This window comes from Lampetra planeri, chromosome 25, assembly GCF_965212315.1.
Source record: "Lampetra planeri chromosome 25, kcLamPlan1.2.h2, whole genome shotgun sequence".
NCBI classification, from domain to species: domain Eukaryota; kingdom Metazoa; phylum Chordata; class Hyperoartia; order Petromyzontiformes; family Petromyzontidae; genus Lampetra; species Lampetra planeri.
The window spans coordinates 10,385,397-10,407,715 of NC_136131.1; the positions used below are offsets into that span (position 1 = coordinate 10,385,397).

Genomic DNA, 22,319 nt, shown 5'->3' on the forward strand with positions numbered 1-22,319 from the left:
GGGGCCCCCCAAAAGTTACAAGTAAATCCGTTTAAATTGACTTGATAGTTCTGTGAGTAAATCTATCGTCAGCGTCAATAACATGGAACCGGAATCTCCCGGAACTGCTCTCAAAAAGATATTAATTAAATTGATGGCGACACGCGAAATTTACGTGATGGAAAGTGAATGCAAGGATGATGAATGCATGCTAAAGATGGCGACGAGCGATGTAAAGAATGCACGTGGGCCTCCAGTCAATATTATTTTCCGGGACCCCAAGTTTCTATCGATGGGCCTGAGCGTAGGTACAAGAGTCGCGGCGTTAATGCCACGAGTTCTATAAACTATTTTTATTTTATTTTACCAGGTAAGGCCCACCGAGCGACATGACTCTTTTTCAGAAGCGACCTGGCTATCACAAATGATAGCTCAGAGAAAGTGGCTTATCACGTGGAAATTGAAAGCAACTGGAGGACCCGGAGAAAAAGCCACGGAACTACGGGGAGAACACGCAAACTCCAACTGTACAGCACACTTCAGGGTCGGCATGAAACCCACGTCCTCCTGCATACCAGGTGAGGCAGTTCACATCTCGTTCGCGACCGCGGCCTCCTGGCCACTTTGCGCCGCCGCCGCCGCCGCCGTCGGCGCAAGTCGGTGCCATCGCGGTTTCTCCGCGGGACATCACCGACGAGTCTCCGGCGCTCGTCAGGCGCGTTAGCATTGCGGCGTGGAGACGTGGCGGCACGGCGCAGCCCTTCGCCGGGACCACCGCAGGCTCGCCGGGGACCACACAGCCCCCGGTCAAGACGCGTCACTCTGTTGATTTTCGCCGCCGCCGCCGCGTCCTCCCATATTCCCGTCGTCTCTGTTTTTACGAAGCGCTCGGCCCCGCTCGCCCGCCCGCTTGCTGATTTATTTATCAGCGGTTTCCGTAAAGTCCCACCGTGCCAGCCATCCCGGCTGTAACCGCCGCTTGAAGCATTGACAAATGACGCGACATGGCACCGCGTCGCCGTTGCCATCGTATTAATTTGACGGCGCGTTCGTGGATTTTTGCGCGTGCCTGCCTTCTTATTTATTTATTTAGTTGTCGTGCTTTTTTTTTTACATATATACGTGTTTTTTCTGGGTTTTTTTGACATCTGAAAGAAGATCGTCGGCGACGCGTCCGTCGCCGCATGCCTGGTTTTATCCAGCGTTAACAAAAGCTGTCGTTTTCCCCTTCGACGCGACGCTTGTCCGTTATCATGAATCGCGTTTGGTTTGCAATTAGCGACCACGGGGGTTGAAACGGGCCGATTGTCGTCCCGCGATCAACTGACATCGCCGGGAACGTTTCCTTCGACTTTCACACATCGCCACGGAGAGAAACAACGTGAAATAAAACAAGGGCAACAAAATACCGTGCGATAAGGGAGTGTGGGAGCCCTCCGTGCCATCAATCTTTCCCTCCTCTGCTCGAGCCGGGCTCTGTGCGTGCGCCACGCGCTCGCGGTCGCTCTCCGGCGTAGGCCCTGTCTGAATCTGATGCGTTTGCTGGAGATGTTTAAGTGATTTTGTCAGATGCCATCACCACACTCTGCATATTTCCCCAGAAAAGCGAGCGAGCGTTAACCTTGTCAGTGGAAGCGTCCGACGACATTAATCAAAACGAAATTACCATCCCCTCGTTCTTGCTCGCTCGCTCTCTCTCTCTCTGCCACCTTCCTTCCCTTCTATTCCTTTGCGCAAAAATATGTTATTGCCGACCTTGGAGTTTCACATTAACAGCTGCTCAAGGCTTCCTGACTCCCCACTGCTCTTTCAGAAGTCAAAGTTTCAATTGGTTATTTCGCAGCTTCTGGATATTGTGGTCCTTTTCGATAGGCGAAGCGATTATTTTCTTAACGTACTGGTAAATGTATTATTTATTTTATTTATTTTGAAACAGAAGAAAAGTTGATTAAATATGGAAAGTAAAAATGTCGCTGCTACTGTTTAATGCATGTGGACCTTTAATCAGTCCTAATTCAATTTGACTCAGGTTTTGTAATTATTTTTTTCTTTGCAGAAATGACATGTTCCTAGCTGCCTTATTTTAAATTGGCTAATACCAGACTAAAATATACATTTCATTGATTTCCATTAACTAAATTGACATTTGCCAATAGTTGTCCGAATATAACTTACATATTTTTTTTATTGCCGTGCGGACGTTTATAGCTGCTGTGGTAATTATTTTTATTCGCACTTATTCCTAAAACATTCGTAAATCTTCCTACATATTTAATATTGTACACTCATTGAAAACAAATCTTTCCATTGCCGCTTTGAAATTATATTATTTTCAGTCGTGTGTCAAATATACACTTATAATAAAAAAAACAATAGCAGAAGTTGTTCATTTTTGAAAACATAAAATCTATATAATAATAATGAGGATGACACTTTTATTATTTTTTATCATTACAATGGGGGGAGTGATGGCAAAGTGGTTAGCACTGAACCTGGCGACTTGAGTTAAATACTTGGCCACGGTGAACATCAGTGGCAAGTGACATCTGAACCAGTCTCTGGCTCCCTCTCCACCAACTTGCACTCACCAGTGCGGTCAAGTCGATATGAACAAATCTCATGACAGACCTAGCATAGGGTATCCTTCATCCAGCAGTACATTGCTTATGTTATTATCGCATATCATTACAATGGTGATGGGGCGGTGGTGCAGCGGTTAGCGCACTGCACTGTGAACCTGGTGTCCCGAGTTCGATTCCTGCCTGCGGTTATCATCAACGGCTCGGTATATCTAAACAGACCCTTGATCTTCCTTCAGCAACTATTAACGATTAAACTCATCCCGGTCTCTTGAGTTCTCACTTGCTAAACAAAATAAACTTTGAAACTTAAGTCCGCATTGACCAGCATGGTGAGGTATGGCCAAATAACCCCCATAAACCAACACGGCATGGGGAGGCTATAAAGCAGCATTGGATTGACAAAGGGCTTGAAATTATCATTTCACTTTATACGGTCGAATCAATGCAGCAGAGGAGAAGAAGGAGCCATCTCAGCACGCATGCACGCACGCGTCTAACCCCCTTACATTCACATCATTTTATCGTGACGATTTACATTTAATCTATTTCCGTACAGAATGTTCAAATCGCCAAGCCGTAAGTATTATTCAACGGCGTAATTGTCGAGACAAGCTTTCGGTCGGCACGGGTCACCTTTTAACATTGAGCTTGCTCTGTGCGCGTGTACCCCCTGCACGCTTTCTCGATGATTAATGACGCTACTTGGGTATGAATTGACGGGACTGCCCCCCCCCCCTCAAAGGTGACATCGCTCCCACGGTCAGCTCCCCCCAAAATGATTCAGCGTTCTTCCCCCCGCCCAACGCCACCCACACACGCGGGAGACCGTGGCCGTTTTGGAGCCGTCGCCTGCCTTTGCGTGGTGGTGGCGGGCGGGAGGAGGAGGAGGGGGGAGCAGGGGGGGGGGTATCCGCTGTTTGTTTTGCACCCGGCTGTTTTAAATTCTGCAGGAGGTTAGCGCCGGAAGATGGATGAGTCGGAGAGCGCTTCACCCCGTGGGAGGCGTCCGCGTCGCTGGCCCCTCCACCTGTTCCGCCCCCCCCCCCCATACTACCCCCCACCACCCCTCCCCCACCCATCCCCATCGCACCCATCACCTCCATCACGACCCGCGGAGCTAGGGCAGCACGGGGTCGGAAGGTCACCGAGGATGGGGGGAGGGCACGGGCTGGGACGGGGAGGAGAAGGTGCATTGATAGAGAGTCCGTGATTGAGAGATGGCGGTCAGAGATCACGAACGAGATGCACTTGAAAAAAAAAACATTGGCGGACATCGCAAACACGAGAGCGGCGAAAGTGCCTCTCTGCTCAGATGACAATTGGGCAGTGCTCATCCCCATCGGACAGTGGTGGTAATTCCACATTCCTATTACGGGCTACGATCGCCCTTAATTGTTTTGAATACTTTTCACAAAAATGGCATCTGTTGCGTGAGATGGTTTGTGGCTGTATGTTGAGTAGCCTCACGTCGCTGCGATTAAACATTTTGAACGCGTGTAAAAGTATTTATTTTAAATGTTAATGGCTGTTGCACGCAATGCTTATCGCTGACCTACATCTGCCCAAACCATGCCACTTACACTCTCGAGGCCATCTTTGTTGAGTTTCAGTGAAAAATGCATCATAATTACGTACGCTGCGCTCTCTATGTGCGCATTATGATTAACATAAATTGCTGCTTTGGTGAATTAAATGGAGTTCCAAAAAAACCCGGCAAAATTAGCATGTCACGTGAAAGCTTGATTAATCTTTTCATCGGGAAAAAATATCTAAATTTATTCATTTATCGTAATTCATAAATGGAAATGTTACCTTCAACCTTTAAAGCATATATAAGCATAATTCTGCGCCGTGGCTGCACATATGCATGAAATAGGTTTATTCAAACAGCCTATTAGTTTGGTTTAACACGTAGGACTGTCGCGACCAATATCATGCATAATAGTTTTTTTTTGGGGGGGTTAGATCGCGTAAATATATAAATGTGTCGTTAAAACCCGCCACCACCCGACACAGCCAACTAGTAAGGGTTGTCACGTGAACAGAACGTGCCCATTGGCTTTCCAGACCAACATTACCCGGCAGCATTTGTTGAAGCAAGCAAACTCTGGGATAACTTCGACTTTCGGGGTCTCATCAGCAGAGTCGGGCTTGTTAAACAAATGCTACTGGTTACCCAGACGTTGTTGGTAAGGGCACTTTATCTAAACTATGTGGCCCTGTTAATTGTATACATATAAGCAATATTGTATTTCAACTGAGGTGGCTCCGCAGGAGAACGAGTGGCTTGATGCACAGTACGAGGTGGAAGGTTCAAGCCCTGGTTATGGGTTGCCTAAGCCCATCATCTCTCCGGGAACAGAACAAATTCGGACCGCTTTGTAGGTAAGTCAACAGCGGTTTGTCCTACGAATAGACCCAGCACTCACTTGAGCAGGAAATCACCTTCGACTTAACAAAAAAATCCAAACTCATTCCGGATTGTTTGCGGAGTGTTACGGGCCAACGGCAAATGCAAGCAGAGCTCCTGTTCCTAGCGTCTCCCGGCGTCGTGAATTGGTTTCGAGTGCGCTGGACCACCTCGGCTCCGTGCGCGTGACCGCACCGCGTTGTGTGCGGCGCGCGCGTTCTCGTTGCAAGCTCAGCGCCGCCGCCGTTGATCGTTTATCGAGGAATCCCGTGCCTCGGGATGCGTCGGAGGCGACGGAGGAGGAGGGCGTGCGGCGAAGAGTGTGCCGGCCGACGTCAGGTCGGGGTGGTGGGCTTCGTGGTCACGGCCGTGACAAGCCCTGTCTCTCCGATAACAAGCGATCGCGCGGCAAAGCGACAGAACAGAGGGCTTGTTAACAAAAACGGGCCGACAGGGCAGGCGATGGAGCACGCGGGGGGGCTCGCGGAATGACGGGGGGATGGGCGGGGGGGGGGTGCAAGGGCGGATGGGTGGAAGGGAGGTTAGGGTTGGCGGCTAGGTTGGTTTGGGGTAGGGGGAGGGGGCGCTGTCGACATGGCACGGGGGGTTGGGGGGGGGGCATCCAGGGGGAATGATGAATGTCTCGGGCGATGTGACACGTTGGCTGTGCCGCGCGACTGTCATTGCGCGGCGGCGGAGGTGGCACACGGCGGAATTGGCGTGCCACGCTCGACGCCCCGCGTCCACGGGCGAGATGGGTTCACGCGGGGAGAGGTTCGCGCAGGGTCTGCACGTGGGACCGGGGATGAGTTATTGCGCGGGGGGCGCGGGGAGGGGGCGAGGGGGGTCGTTCACCGCAGGAGGCCACGAGAGCGGTGCGTCTGATTTTACGCGGCCCTTAACTGTCACGATTATTTTTCGATTTAAAGCTTTCGTGACTGCAGGGATTCATCTTCTTGGTTCTTTCGGTAAAGTCACGTAGAATGGAAATAATAAAATAAAATAAATAAAGCATAATAAAATAATTTAAATGTATTTAATAAGATAATTGTAATTTATTTTTTTATTTTATAATTTCCACGTAGAATGGAACTAATAAAATAATAATAAAGCGTAATAAAAATTTTTTATTTATTTAATAAAATAATTTTAATTTACTTTATTATGTTTCATTTTTATTATTTTATTATTTTCATTCTACGTGACTTTACCGAAAGAACCAAGAAGATGTCACGATTATATTTTTGTTTTGCAACTTATTTAAGTGTCGCTTAAATGAGTGGCAACGAGAGTACTTTATTTATTTAGTCATCAGACTGACGCTGTCGTACGCATGGCAGGTTTGCATATTTTGATAGCGGTGTTTATAGCGTTGCGTTTACTTGCTGTTCTGTGTGTTTGACGGTGACACTGAATTCCCAACCACCGCAAGTCGTAAGAAAGTAAAACTGAATATAATCCCAAGTGCTCGCCGCTAATATTGAAACTACATATTGAGGACCAAGCTGTGGATTGTGCATGATAAAATAAAACAATGGCGATAACAATTATAAATATTAACGTGAATATATTCTGTGGGTCTTTCGGTAAAGCCACGTAGATGTAAAAATAATAAAAATAATTTTAAAAATATTATTCACGCTAACCGCTGCGCCACCGCTCCCCAATAATAAAATTATAAAAAAAATATATTATTTCATAATATAAATAGATTATAATTTTTCTTATTTTTCTATCTACGTGGTTTCACCGAAAGACCCAAAGAATACGAATTCCTGCAGTCACAAAAGCATTAAGTCAAGAACGTAAATATGATTTATTATCTTTCAACAATGCGATTGAAACATTACCAATCGTGCATAAACTTGGCCTATTTACCCACTCACCCCTGCCATAAGAATGTAGAATTTCCACCACTCGCCCGGGGCTGTAAACAGGAGATGAGCAGTGCCTGATCATTTTGACTTTGACTTTAATCTTTCGACAGTAGTGCACGATTGTTAACATGCTTTCACGCGTGTGTGTGTGTGTGCACTCGCACACACGCATGTTGGGGAGCGGTGGCGCAGCAGTTAGCGTGTTGCGCTACGAACCCGGCGACACGGGTCCAATCCCGCTCACGGCCAACACCAATGACGAATTATTATCTGAAGCAGTCCTGGGCCTCCTCTAGCTCGACTCAGCCTTAAATGGGTACCTGGTGTAATGTGTAAACATCTCATCTGGGAAGCAAGGGTGACCGGGCGCGGTGATGACCACACACCAACTCGTGTACCAGACCGCCCTTCGTCGTGTCTCACTAACAGCACTTGCCCCAACATTCTGTTGAGGCTACACCGGGGGATCTTTGCCCTGAACACACGCACGCACGCACGTCCATGCAGCGCACAACGCTGTCAGCCCACGCTTTTTTTTTACAAATGAAGTTTTTTTTGCCGGGCGCGTTATATATAATTTCCTTATTTTTTTCGCTGAGAAACAAAGAGCCTGGGCATATCTTCCCCTGCCAACCCCCCCTCCCTCCCAACGTCTCCCCTTCCACAACACCCCCCCCCTGCCTTCCTCTTTTCCTGTTGGCCCACAAGTCAACTCTAACCCCCAACCCCGAAAGGTATATATCAGTGCAAGTTCAGGAATGGGGGTCGCACGGACTATCACCAAAGAATCTGTGCAAAAAAAACAAATATATATTCCCACAGTTGTCACGTGCACCATGTACGCTGGCCACATGGGTCTGGCTTGTTTTTTTGCATTCGTGCAATCTTACAAAGTGTATATAATGTTAGCATTAAGTGAGAGCTACGGAGCCTGTATGTTATGTTTTACCACTATTAAGATGACTAAAAGAAGAAGAAAATACGGTTTGGCAATAATACAGGAGGTGTTAAGATGTAAGAAAAAATACACCTATTTCAAGGCATCCAGTGTGCATTGATCATACATACTTGTGGTCAAACATGCAAACAAAAATACGCTTTGATAATAATGTATGCCAATCAGTTTCAGATTTGTTTTCGCCTGGACTGTGCTTCAATTGGTCACCGCTATGCACAATGCATGGATGCTGTAAATGCTGTGTGCATGTACGTATGTTGAACTTCTTTCACACCGTACATAGCCACCCGTGCTAATCGGAGGTGCAGGAGAAGGACAATAAACTAAACACAAAAAGCAGTTCTTAATAAATTAGTTTTCAATTGACATGATTTGAAAGTGCATGGCTCCAGTGGCTTCCTAAGGCATGTATGTTGAACTTCTTTCACACCGTACATAGCCAGCCGTGCTAATCGGAGCTACGGCAGACAGCAGTGCAGCAAAACAAAATCGATGGTGGCTCTGTATTTCGCCCTCCACCTTCACAAACAACCCGCACTGATCAGCGTGGTGAAGCATAGTCCGATAAATGCAATCATCAACGACCCGCACGGCATGACGAGGCGATCATCCAGCAGTCGATTGTCTCACGTGCAGTGTTGGTATATGCGCACGCATCTGTACTCGTGTACGTGATTGTTATTTTAAGCAATAGTACGGGTTTTGTATACAGTCGGTGCCAATGCGTGCATTTAAGAAATCCTGGAAATCCAATAAGCAATGTTTTTTTAGTGTAACTTGTGCTGACCATGGACTGACCTGTCAGTCAATTGTCAAAAAAACCACCCCGGCAATAATGATGTTTTATTAATAATGAAGCAGTATTGACTCTTGGCCATGCATACCAGCACTTACGAGGGAATATACCACATTTTGCGTCTTGCTAACGTTAACAATATTGGACTTCACATGCAAAAAGTTGTATATCATCATTATCATCGAATTGTAGCGCGTACATACGGCGCAGCGCTCGTTGTCAATGCACTCGTTGATGAGGGGCCTCCGTACGCCGTGCTGATCGTGACGCGTTATTTGACCATACTTCACCACGCTGGTCAGTGCGGGTTGGTGAAGCCGGAGAGCATAGATGTGGGTGCATAGGGCAGTACGACGATGCATTTGACGTACTGCCGCCTTGTGCCCACAACGCATCCTCGCAACAGCCTAGAGCCACGTGCTCTGTGCCTGGTGGCCGCCCAAGCCTCCATTGTCCAGGCTGCGCCCTGCTGAGCTTCCGAGATCTGATGAAGGCCCATTGCAGTGCGGAGCAAACTTTGGACCGCGGCGACGGCTTTTGTTCATGTTCTCGCCTTCATTCAAACGCGTAATATATTTCGTGATGCATTTTGTGAATCCAATTTAATGCGATACATTTTGTTAAGCATGCCAAATTATGGTAAAAATGTGCCAATTATAGCAACACTTATTATTAGCACAAAGCTTAATTGGATTTTTGAAAAAAATGTTCTCATTTTTTTCTATGCCGCTGTAATCATTGCTAGCCGTGTTCTATCCACTGCTGGATGAAGTTACCCCACGTCGCAGCCATCACTCACAGTCCTGCGATGCCCCATCCTCCCTCTGCTCCTGCTCTTTAGATATTATCTCTGACGCGTTCTCGCCTTCGGCTGGCATGGCATGACCAGTCTCGTCCAACAGACATCGTAACCCCTCGCAATAGCATCTCCTGCCCATGCGTTCTTCTTCCTGTGTTTCTCAATGCTATTCCCAGCACGTCTCTCTACAAGCTTCTTTAAGGGCCTATCTGCTATTGTTCAATGTTTAGCTTCGAAATCAGATTCCATTTGTTTGAGCCATATCCTACGTTTATATGTAGAACTTCTTTCGCACCGTACGTAGCCACCTGTGTTAATCGGAGGTGCGGGGGAAGGACGACAAACTGATGACGAACGCTTGTGTTGCGATCGAAACGTCGTGGTTTTTTCATTTTTTTATTTGAACCTATCAACGTGGTTTTACCGAAAGACCCAAAGAATATAAGAAAGTAGTTCTAAAGGAATTAGTTTTCAATCTAGATTTAAAAGTGCATAGCTCCAGTGGCTTCCTAAAAACCGAATGAAGGTAGTCAACTTTTTTTATGGGCACGGTGGCATATTCCATTTGGCTATGAAATGCAAGTTGTGGAACCTGTGCTCAGCTTTGAATACAGCTTCACATTTATCACGATTATGCAACAAGCAAATACTGAACATTCTTTACCGCCATCATCATTAACAAACACCAGCCAATAACTGGAAGATATATATTATATCAACAACGCTGCAAACTGTAAATATTTGGCAGCGTTTATGCATGATAGCGACGTCGGACTATTTCTAGCCTACGCCTTTTGCCCAGCGCGCTTCAAATGATACAATGCAAACGGTGTAAATTTTAAATTACATTCCCATTGCGTGTGGTGCTCGCAGTGATTACCAAGGTCTGTTTTGCAGCAGACTTGGACTTGGCGTTATGGTTCTTGACCCTATTACATTACCAGTAATTTCATGGAGATGAGAAAGGAAAAAAAACTCTCCTTCCAAGCACCATGCATCCAGCAATGTACATACACATATATCCAGATACGCACTTATTCAAGTGACTACATGCACTTGTTCATAGTTATTAAAGACCGCCATATATTTAAGAGTTGCATTAACATTTAAATAAAGCCCGGCTACTGAAGGGTGGAATTCTATATACTGCACACACACACAAAAAACCCTCCCGTCTTGTGCCACCTTTATTTTATTTATTTACATCTGTTATAAAAATGAAATTAATCCAATACCGTGGCGAGGGATTTCAATAAGTATAAAGGCTTTTTTTTTTACTGTGGAGCCACAGTCTCCATTGTTAGGGTCACAGAGCAAGAGCGAGGGGGTACAGGAGGTAAATTACTAGCCGGTGTCGTATCAGAATTACTGCATTGTTATTATTACAAATTCTGTAGCTATTTTGGAATATTGCTCGTGCCTGCTAATGGCATGCGCCGCACTAGAATTACGAGTGCGGTTTACAGTTCGCTTTGTAATAGCACGCATTTGAATTCTGAATGAAATATTTCACAAGCGGATACACAAATGCATACCAAGTGTTACAGATTACCTGCAAACTGCTGTGTATATTAGATGAGGATTGTGGTGGGCGAGGAGAAGGGGGGAATTGGCGGGGGGCGGGGGGGTGTAGAGTGATGCGGTGGTTCATGCACTGCAACTATGAACCAAGAAATATGAGTTACATTCCCTGCTATGGCTACCATGGAGGGAGTGGGTGATATGCCAACCAGTCATGGCTACCCTCCTGTTCACCTTCCCACAGTGGCCAAACTGATGCAGTCTGGTCAAACAACCCCAGTGACTCTTGTGCTACAGGGGAGGCCTTCATCCAGCAGTAGAGCAGCAAAAGGGCTGCAAATTGCTTTATTAATATTATGAGCATGAAACAAGTGCTAGCTTAGGTCTGAGAAGTGCAAATTGCTGTAGTAACAGACAAAAAAAAACAATTACAAGTGATCTACATTTAAAATATACATTCACGTTTCCAATTATAATAATTTTTTAAACATTGTGATTAAATGCTGACTGGTGTCAAAACTATTTTATAGAACTAAAATAAAAACTATAATCACTACTTTGCAATATTTAAAGTAATCATGTGTACAATGAGGATGCTCTTGAGTGGTAGAAAAAGGTTCAGATGCAATTATTTGATTAGAGTCATAAATGGAAATTGCACATTACACAGGCTAATTATATTTTGAAATAATACAAAGTAATATAGAGTTAAGCACATTTACTATACATTTATTAACATAAAACATATATGCAACATTAGCTTGCCACAATACATCACCGATAATTTTAATAGTGTAGTCTGTTTTTTTTTTAAATCAATTCACATGTAAGTGCTTGCAAAGCACCACGCTTTGATGTTACACAAAAAAATGAAACATTCGTGTTTTAGCAGGCTGACGTAAGTAATTACTTTTTTTTTATTACGCAGAGAAGTGTTCGTAACAATACGAATGTGCCTCTAATGGAGGGCGAAAACAACGATGTAACATTTCTCACCGATGATCGAATCAGAATGAGAATACATTTAGACTGCAGTATCAATCTGATGAGCGATTAAGCTCTTTTTGTCGTCACATCATTTCAGAACCCAGGCAGGGTTTTTAGCCTGGATTCGTATTGCACTCGGATGAGAGACTGCTGTGGGACATACCTTGGGACACGAGGTGACCTGGGAGTGAGTGTGTAGATTTCCGAATCTGTCTGCGCGGAACGTCGAGTGGGTGTCTCTCTGGACCGCTCCATGTCTTGCCACAGACCAAGCGCCTCTTTAATGGCTTTGACCACACATCCCAATGCTCAGCGAGACTCTCTGAAGGTAATTAGAGGGCATCATTATTAATTATCCAGTACATGAGAGAGACAATCGAATAACCAGATGATAATACAGCTGGTGTAAAGTTGTTGATAATGATACATAATATAATTTTAAATGTCGGGGGTCTGAACCCTCATTTGCATTTCCATTTTTTCTCACGCCCTCCACTCACAAAGCACTGAGTGTTGTTGTCAATACACTTTGAGACGAGCGAATAGACGTACACTCACAAATGTTAATGGCCAAGCAGCGAATTGAAAAATAGTCTTGAGATTTAGCAAGGCTTTCCTGGTTAAATAATTGGCATAATTATTATTACAATTAACGGCACATGTGACAAAGGTGAAATAGCTGAACCGACGTGAGGTCAGACTGAGCAGAAACACCCTCACCTGCTGATTACACTCTAAATCGGCTTAATTTTGTTCACGTAAGGGAAGGCCGCATTTAAATATAACGCAAGAGAAGCTTGTCCGCTTATTGCTGTACGAGCACTTCTTGGGCAGCTCCCTGGTTCTGTTGATCGTCACTTTCTTATCACGGTCACTCGCCACAACCCAGGACCGTAATCGCCATCAGCTGGGCCATCACCACCATCGTTACTTTAATTCTCTCTTCTGTTTTACTTACTCTGGTCTGTGCCATGAAAACCTGCAAGGCGATTCGAAGAACGCTGTTTTATTTTTCATTTGTGGGGCGTTTAGTTAATTTGCGTGTAAGCACACGTGTAAAAACACACACGCAGGCACACACACACACACGCAATTTGTTTTTCCTGCTGGACATGTTGATGGATGGATGGAGTGGCCCAGAATCATTTGGGGCCAGTGGCTCATAACATAACACAATTGGTTCCTATGGGGCCAGCATCATATATGAGGCTGCTGCCCGTTTCTGTGCGTGCATGGGTGTGTGTGTGTGTGTGCTATTCTTGCCGTATGTGTGCATGTGCACGTGAGCATACATACATTCATACAGAGGTAACATAGTAGTTAGCGCACCGTGCTGTGAAACTGGCGACCCGAGTTCGATACTGGGTCATGGCTCACATCAGAGGCAAGTGATATCAGGACTTGTTATGGGCATCCCCTCGGTCGACTCAGCCTTAAATGTGTAGGTGGTGAGGTGGGTAACAACATCAGCACGAGGCCACTGCAACCCTCGTGTGCCAAATAGGCATTAATAGATGCTCACTAATAGCACTCACGTCACGTGTGGATATACATGTGTGTGTGTGTGCGTATAAATGGCAATATATATCCATTGTGTATGTGTGTGCATGTGTGTCATTTACCGACCTGGGTTTGATTCCTGATCAAAGTTAGCGTCAGTGGAGGAGTGATACGTTAATAAATACTGGGTCTCCCCTAGGTCGACTCAGCCCTAAATGAGAAGCTGGTGTGGTGTGCCGAAATCAGCCTAACCCTTATCAGGCTAAAATAGATTATCGCTCAAAGCACGTTAAACAATTGTCTGTGAGTGCTATACGGGGCATCTACATATTCTTGAATCATACGTTGTTGAATGGCTTGTGTAAATTCATGAAAAATAAATGTATTCATGCCAAGGCGTGCGCGCGTGTGTGTGTGCGTGTGTCCGGCAAAAACAACCCCCTAACTCCTCGTGGTGCCGGACGGCAACGCTGTGGTGGGCAGTGCCGTGGGGGGAGGGCCAATGTAGATTGGTCATTTCCCTCATGGCGTCTGTAACCACCACAGCGGCCAAATGGTAGCTCTGGATGGGTGCGAGGGGCCGGTAACCCCTCCACCTTCAATTAATTGCCACAAAACCACGACTGAAAATTGTAATTAATAAGCTTGTGCCGGAGGCCCCGGGTGGACAGGCGTCTATGACGTCACCTGGCCAAACCCCATTTGGCGGAGCCAGGGGACTGAATCCATACCCTCGGGGCTCCTCCAGAAACAACAAAAACCACTATGGGTGGCCACGTGGAATGTTTGAACGCTCACTGCGGAGGAGAGGCTGCCACTCCTCTGTCGGGAGCTGGACCGGTACCACCTGGATCTCTGTGGTATTCAGAAGGTCCGGTGGACCTGCTCTGGCTCCTGCCACCATGAGGGGTGGACAGTCCTCTACTCGGGACAGGAGACTGCCAAACAACAGGGAGAAGCTGTTCTTCTGAACAAAAGAATGATGGGGGCGTGAAAGTATGGCAGTGAGGTGTGGGAAGCTGTAAGCCCCAGGCTACCTTTGGCTCACCTTCTCATCAACTAGAGGCGAGGAGTGGTGGTCGTGGTTACTTATGCCCCCACCGAAGACGAACATCCGTGGAGAGATGCAGGCAAGGCCGATGAGTCAGATGCGTTCTATGACCTCCAGTCACAGGTGCTAGCTTAAGTGGCTCCTCGGGATAGAGTCATCTTGTTGGGTGACTACAATGCCCAAGTTGGTCATGATTCTAGCACATTTGTCTGGAGTGATTGGAGGGCATGGGCCAGATCAGCTCAATAGCAACGGCAGGAGGCCGCTAGATTTTTGTGGAGCCCATGGGCTTGTAATTACCAACACGCTGTTGCGGCATCAGCACATCCATTCAACATCATGGATGCATGCCGGCTCTAAGCAAGAACCTCTGCTGGACTACATAGTGACGGAACAGTGGATGCGGGCCCATGTCTATGACATCAGGACCTACCGTGGAGCTGATCTGTCCACTGTCCATCAACTAGTCATCTGTAAGATGTGCCTGCCATTCTTCCACTCCGGTGGTGGGTGAACACCCAGGACCCCATTCGAAGCCATAGTGGCATGGTCTCAGCTAGCTGATGAAAGTTGCAAGTGAGAGTTTCATCATCGCTTGCAGCTGGGGTTGGCATCGTCCCCCACTCCTTCTGATGTCGAGGGGAAATGGGCAAGGTTTAGGACTGTGGCTCATGCAACTGCAATTACAGCTTTGGGTACAGGGTCCAGACCTCATCAGAGACCCTGGCTGACAGAGGTGTTCAGGCTGGCTGAGAAAAGCGACAGGCCCACTCTCATCGTCTACAGCATCCCACATCAGAGAATGAGGAGGCTTACCGCAGCCTTCGCTCGGAGGTTTGGAGACCCGTGAGGTGCTGTAAGGATGGTTCGTTGTCACGGGTTGCTGAGAGGTTGGAGTCTGCCTCAATGGCCTGTGATCACAAATCGCTCTTTAATTACATCAAAAAAGTAACCTGCAGCACCACACCTACTACCATAATTAGGGGAAAGAACGGTGATCCAATCTCGACCCCCAGGAACAGGTTTGCAGACTTGCTTAGCATTTCTACGCTTGAGAAACGTGGACCCCCCTAATGGAACATCTTCACCAGTTAAAAACATTTAGGCTGGTTTGCCTACGATACATCCTGGGTTTAACCAGGCTGGATTGTATGAGGAGCTCACAAATCCTTGAAAGATGTGGACAAAGTCCCATCGGTGAGCTCCTCCAGCAGGCAAGGCTCGTTGGCTCGGTCATGTAGCCCGCATGCCCAAGCCACCGCATGCATAAAGAGCTTTTGTTCGGCTATATAGAGGGGACTAAATGGGCGCGGCACGGGCTAGTTAAGAGATGGAGTGATGTGGTACAGGAGGATGTGGAGCTGAGTGGACTTGTCGATGACTGGTACCAGCGGTGTCAAGATCGGCCTCTGTAGAGGAGGCTCGTGAAGGACGCTACTGGCCAGTTGGAGGCAGTCGCCCTCCAACATCAACGGAGGGCAGAGGAGTGATGCTCAGAACAATGAGCGGAGCGCCGGGTGGCTAAAGCACAGCAAGTTGGCACAGTAGGGGGCACAGGTGGTGCATCAGCCAGTCATCTCAGTCAGTCGATCCGTGGCACCTGGGTCTGTCCCGTGACCTCCTGCCAGCGGGCATTCAACACTTCACGTGGCCTCAACGTGCACATAGCCTGGCACAAGCGTTGTAGTGACATCCCTACCACTTAGTGGTGCATGGCGGTTGTTATTGCAGTGGGGAGCAATAGTGAAGCGGTTAATGCACTGCACTGAGAACCCTGTGACTCGAGTTCAATTTCCATCTCGCAGTCGACACCATTGAGGATTATCTGAACCAGTCTTGGGCCACCCCTAGGTCAACTCAGCCTCAAATGAGTATCTGGTGTGATGTGTAAACATCTCCGCTGGGGAAACAAAGGTGGCCGGGTTTGGTGTTGGCCACCCACCCCCTCGTGCGCCATGCCAGCCTTCACTGGAGGCCGCTAACCGCAATTGGTCCAAAAGTCTGTTACAGGCTCCACGGGGATCTTTGTATTTGTCTTTGTACATAGCCACGAGTGCACTGCGTGAGTGCGTATGCATTCACCAGTCAGCCTAAGTGCGTCAACATTAGCACTGGGGAGACAAAGGTGGCTTGGCGTGCACCTTGCAGGCCTTCATAGGTGCCCACGAACAACACTTGCACGCTACGTGGCGGATTTTGTCTTTGTCTGTGAGTGAAGTTAAAATTGTGCATTGCATGCGTATATATCTTTTTTTTCAATGCGTGCCAAGGTGAGTGCGTGTGTGTACATAGCAATGTGTGCACTGTGCATGTGTTTGTGTGCGTATGCAGTCACCAGTCGACCTAAGTGCGTCAACATTGGCACTGGGGAGACAAAGGTGGCCAGGCGTGGTGCTGACCTAACCACCGGGGTCGTACACCGTGCAGGCCTGGATAGGTGTTCACCAACAACACGTTCACGCTGCAGAGGCGGGATATTTATATTGCTCTGTGAGTGCATGTAACATTTTGCATTGTGTGTATGTATTTAATAATATATATGCATGTCACGGTGTTTGCGTTTGCCTATACAGCCGTGTGTGTGTTGGTGGGGAGCGGTGGCATAGCGGTTCGCGCGCTGCGCTACGAACCTTTCAGCCCGAGTTCGATTCGGTGACGATTATCCGAACCAGTTCTGGGCCTCCCCGAGGTCAACTCAGCCTCAAATGAGTACCTGGTGCATTGTGGTAAACACCGCCAAACGGGAGGCAAAGGCGGCCATCGGTGCTCCCTAACAGCACTTGCCCCAACAGTCGGTTAAGGCTACGCGGGGCATCTTTGTTTTTGGCTGTGCAGTCACCAGCCGGCGCTGTGTGTGCTGTTTAACCCGTCCAATCACGGTTGACGTATGCAGCGATTCGCTATGTTTATAACGGTGACATTTGTCAGTCGCTCGAAAAAATACACAAAACCCGTAAGCCTTTCGCGTGTCCTAACTGCAGAGGAAACAGCTATTTAATCACGCAATTATTCTAATTAATGCAATTTGTTGATGAATGGAAATCATTCGAGTGGAAACTGCCAAGGAGTGACCTTGTGTGGTATTGTTGAGGAATTTGCCGGCTTGTTGTTGATGTGTTTGAAAGTGGTGGTGTGGGTCATGGTGAAACTTTTAAAATGTCACTCCCTCTCTGAAAGCAGGAAATAAGATGATTATTAATGATTTTGTTTTTTTACAGATTACCTGCCTATACCAAGTATGACCCGACCCTAAGTAAATTACTGCAAAAAAAAAAGTCATTCCTTTGTTTATCTAAGGAGAAGCCAACGAATTACTAGGTTCATTTTCCGGACAGTCTAGCTTGCTTGGCAAAGCTGCCCAATTTGTTTTAGAGATTTATTTTGCATTCTATATATATACGTATAGACAAACCATTACAATCTTAATACATTATTTAGTGATACTGCGTTGTGCATAAGTACAACTAAACTAAAAACAAAGAGCAGAAAAATCCCAACACTAACAAACAACTCGACAAATATGTCAATAACACCGGGGCCTGCACAGGAAAACATATACTGCATATAATAAGCGATGTTTTGGGCAATTAGCCGGTCCTCATATTGCATAGAAAGGCCAGAGGGAGAGAGAGACAGAGTTGACGAAGAAGAGTTGGAGAGTGTGGGGGGCTTCTCAGCGCCTCGCCCGTCGCCCCCAGTGATGTCCTCTTCCCCCCCCCCCCATTTGTGCAGATACTACTGACTCTATTGTATGTGGGGTGCAGATACTACTGACCCTATTGTATGTTGGGTGGGGTGGGTGAATTTGTTTTTGGGACAGGGGTCGACAATTTTTGCAACTTGTTGGATAAACTTTTTACCCCAACATCTACTTTCCTTAACTTTTTGATTCAGGCCTTCTGAAAGGCTCTCATCGTTTAGTTCACGGACAAACGGACACACGGAACGCCGCGCTTTACTTAAATAAATGTTCAATACGTGCAAAAATTACGTATTCCAGCATAATAGATAACGTTTAACACGTAGGCTTTCGTGACCAATATCATCCATAATACAGTATTATTATGGATAATGGATGAAACAATCGTTGACGAAACAATAATTATATTGATCATACTGGTTCAGAAGGCTCTTATAATTCATTTTACGGACAAACGGATTGCCGTGCTTTTATAATAGATGGTGCCTGCTGAGAGGTGCGTGAACAAAAACACGTTTTGATGGTGATTTTTTTAAAATAGGCATACGAAAAGTTACCCAATCGTAGCTATTGAGTAACAGATAAGCCCTTAAACAATCCAAGTATTACTAAAATTATAAAACGTTCCTGGCACATTGTATTGTGCCAAAGTTAGAATGAATGAAAGTGTAGAGTTTCTATTTTAAAAAAATCATAATCATAACAATCACACGATTACCATCTTGTGCTTTCTTTGAGAAGCTAGCCAATGTCAATTAACAACAACGCTTTAATAATTATTATGGTGATTAAAAACAATATATTATTTCTGGAGTAAGTGAATCATACTTTCAACAATTTTAAACAAACAAAAAAATGCATATATCGAACGCTATGGATAAATCCAGGGCACCATTTTAGCCGGGGTCAGTAGAACCAGACAATATTTCTGTATCCAGCACACTCCATGCAGAATCGCTCTCGCTATGTATGGCTGCGGCTAGCGGGTTTGCGAGTGCACCGCAGTCTACCAACGACGCAGCACATATCCGTTGAGAAATTAAGCCCTTGCGCGCACGCACATTGCTGAGCGACATCGGTGCGTCTGCGCACGCGCCATCGTGTACACACGAAGTTGCTGCGTCCAGGTGTACGTGTTTGTATCAACGTGAAATCCCCACGAGTGTACACACACGCACGCGCGCGCGCGCGCACGCAGGCGCGATATTTACCCAACTTATTCGCGGTGATTTGAGTGACTTTGACTCTTCCTATTTGAATGCTAATTGCGCGGCTGGCTGGCGGAGGGACGTGACGTATAATGCGAGTCGATGGTTGCGATTTGGAAAGCGGCGCGCAGCCTCTCTCCTGGCAGATGATGAGGTCCCGGATTTAATTAACTTTTGGTGTAAAGCGACAGCCGGCTGCGGTGCCACCTCGCGTTAAGGAGCCCTCCTTCTCAAAGCCCCCCCACCACCACCACCCCCGCACTGCACTTAATCTCTCTCTATTTCTCACCCCCCCCCGCCCGCTCCCACCACCACTTCTACTCATCCCTCGCCCACAGCAGAAATCCCCACAGTCTTCGTCTTCTTATGAGACGGCGTATCAACAGCTGCGCGCAAACCGCACGCGTCCTCCTTCATTTGTCACTCCACGGTGCGACTCTCCGGTGAATTGAAGGGGTGGCGGCAAGGAAGTTTTGAGAATGTGATTTTTGTTTGTTTGTTATCCCTCTTTCTCTCTCTCGCTCTAGCTCTGCGCGAAGACTGACGGCGTTACATTGCGCTTTAATGCAAGGGGGTCGGGGGCAACCTTTTCTTTACCGACGGCCAGATAGGATATTCATATTCTTGGGTTTTTTCGGTAAAGTCACGTAGGTAATTTTTTTTTAAATTAATAAAATAAAAAATAAAATACAAGTACTTGATACAGCAATCGTGCTGTGACGGTTCCACCTAAAGACGGAGGCTTGTGTTGCCTCCGAAACGTCGTGATTTTTTATTTTATTTGACTTTTATTAGTTTTATTTTTTTACCTACGTGACTTTACCGAAGAAACCTAAGAATATGAATCCTTGTAGTCACGAAAGCTTCAAATCTAGGCCAGATAGGACTTTCAAATGCCTTTGGGCGCACATTAGCACGCACGCGCTCAGTCGCGTCTGTCGCTGCGAGTGGCCCTTGCAGTGACAGACGTGGCCGAGCAGGGCGCTAAAATTTGGAATGCAGCATTGTTGCCTGGTCGAATGTGTTCCCCTCTAGCAACCGATTAGTGCGGCTAAGATGCTTGCAGTTTGGCAATGGGTCGGCCTCATGTGGCTGCGGGTTTAATGAAATTAAGTGGCGTCCTCTATCCAGCCTGCGTGCCATAGCTTCCCCATCCCCATGTTAATATCACAAACCAGGGCATTGCTGAAAGTGCGTTTTTTTTTACTTGCGCACAAATAGAAAGATCCTCCGTATAGCCTGAACAAACTGTTGGGGCAAGTGTTCCTAGCGAGCACTTATGAAGGTCGGCATGGCACATGAGGCAGTTTGTGGCCAACACCATGCCTGGCAGCCTTTGTCTCCCCAGTGGCGATGTTTGCACACCAAACCAGGTACTCGTTTGAGGCTGAATCAATCTATGGGAGGCCCAGGACCGGTTCAAATAATTATAATCGTCACCGGTGTTGGTCGTGAGCGGGAATCGAATTTGGGTGGCAGCACAAAGTAGCGCTAACTGCTACACTGCCGCTCCCCACTCTCGTGCACACACACACAGACACACACAGACACACATAGAGACACACACGCACACAGTTTCAGTTTTCAGTTTCATTTATTTGGTATAGCCCTGTGAGCCATTCGGCTCTTGAATCGGGTGCAACCGAAACAAGCAAAAACATGAACACGCAGGACTCGGAGTAAAATTAACACCGAGTTGGGACTTTTTCAAAAAATTCAGAATTTTTTGACAACCTTTGAACCTGACAATGTTAACGTGCATACGTTACGTTATACAGCAGTTGTTTGAAAAACAGCGTTAGGTTACGTTAGCTTGGTGTTAGGATGGCCAATTGTGGCGTTTTATATCACTGACTTTCTGTCAAACCCTTTTCAGTGGAATTGTCATTCTCATAACAGTTGGCGTTGCGTTTAACCTTTTTAATTTCGCTATGATGCTCGTGAAATGGAATTAGTGAGAGAAAAAAACGTAAAGGATGTTATCGGAGGTTGATGCATTTTGAGAATAGTTTTATTACAGATTTAGATTCTCGCAGAGCGTGTAATGAATGCTGCACAATTGTTGCTCTCGATTTTTAATCAAGGTTGAACAAAAGTACGAATACCGCGCTGAATGCGATCATTTCAAAAGCGATTAGGCCGCCCGCTTTCACAATGAGACATTTCTTTTACGCGACTCGCAGAGCGCTCACACTGCACTCGACGTTAATGCGCCTCCGTTTATGAACGCTACACAGTTTAACAGTCTCCATTCGAGACCGGCGTTCGTTGCGAACAAAAAAAAAGGGCAAAATTTAGAGCGCATTTTTTCTCTGTCCCCCTCTTGTTTCCTCTTGAATGAACGTGAATGCACGCGGGGCGTTCTTAACAAAATTACTTGAATTCTGTTGTAGTTCGTGATCTGTTTAGGGCACCGCATAAACCAATTATATATTTTTTTTCCCAAAATGGCCGGGTATCGAGTTTGCTCCTCTTAATCACAGAAGTTAGTTCAATGCAGGAGGCCCTCTTTTTGCAATTTTTCTTTTTGGGATGGCAGAAAAGCCGACACTCGATATTACTACAGCATGTGATTGCGTGACACGACCACCAGCTCAGAGTCACTCAGTATTTATCCGATCAAAGCAGCCACCCCTTATTAGGCCTGACTTAAGAAAAATAAGGGGGCCCGGTCTTTCTGGGCATTCAAATGTGTGCTGTTGTGGATGTTTTGCGTGTTGTTTTTTTACTTACCAAACTCCATTTTATTTTTCGATTTAAAGCTTTCGTGACTGCAGGGATTCATCGAAATAATAACCTGAGGACGGCTGCTTGCGTTGTAGCCGAAACGTCGTGAGAATTATTTTATTATGTTTAATTTTTATTATTTTATTATTTCCCTTCTACGTGACTTTACCGAAAGAACCAAGAAGAACCATTTTATTTATTTTTCTCCACGCACGTGTTGAGGG

The 22,319-nt window shown here is 46.3% G+C and overlaps 1 long non-coding RNA gene across 9 annotated transcripts in view; it reads left to right on the forward strand.

Moving 5' to 3' along the window:
* LOC144727447 (uncharacterized) overlaps positions 1-22,319 on the forward strand; it is a 30,025-nt gene that overhangs the window by 2,828 nt on the left and 4,878 nt on the right. For 4 of the 9 annotated variants that reach the window (XR_013587382.1, XR_013587389.1, XR_013587386.1 and 1 more), the window contains exons 3-5: positions 384-557; positions 4,836-4,946; positions 16,792-16,950. This is a non-coding gene — a long non-coding RNA (uncharacterized LOC144727447). Of the gene's footprint in view, positions 1-349; positions 558-4,835; positions 4,947-16,791; positions 16,951-19,661; positions 19,812-22,319 lie in introns of those variants that run through there. The other 5 variants (XR_013587383.1, XR_013587384.1, XR_013587385.1 and 2 more) reach the window with 5 other exon arrangements.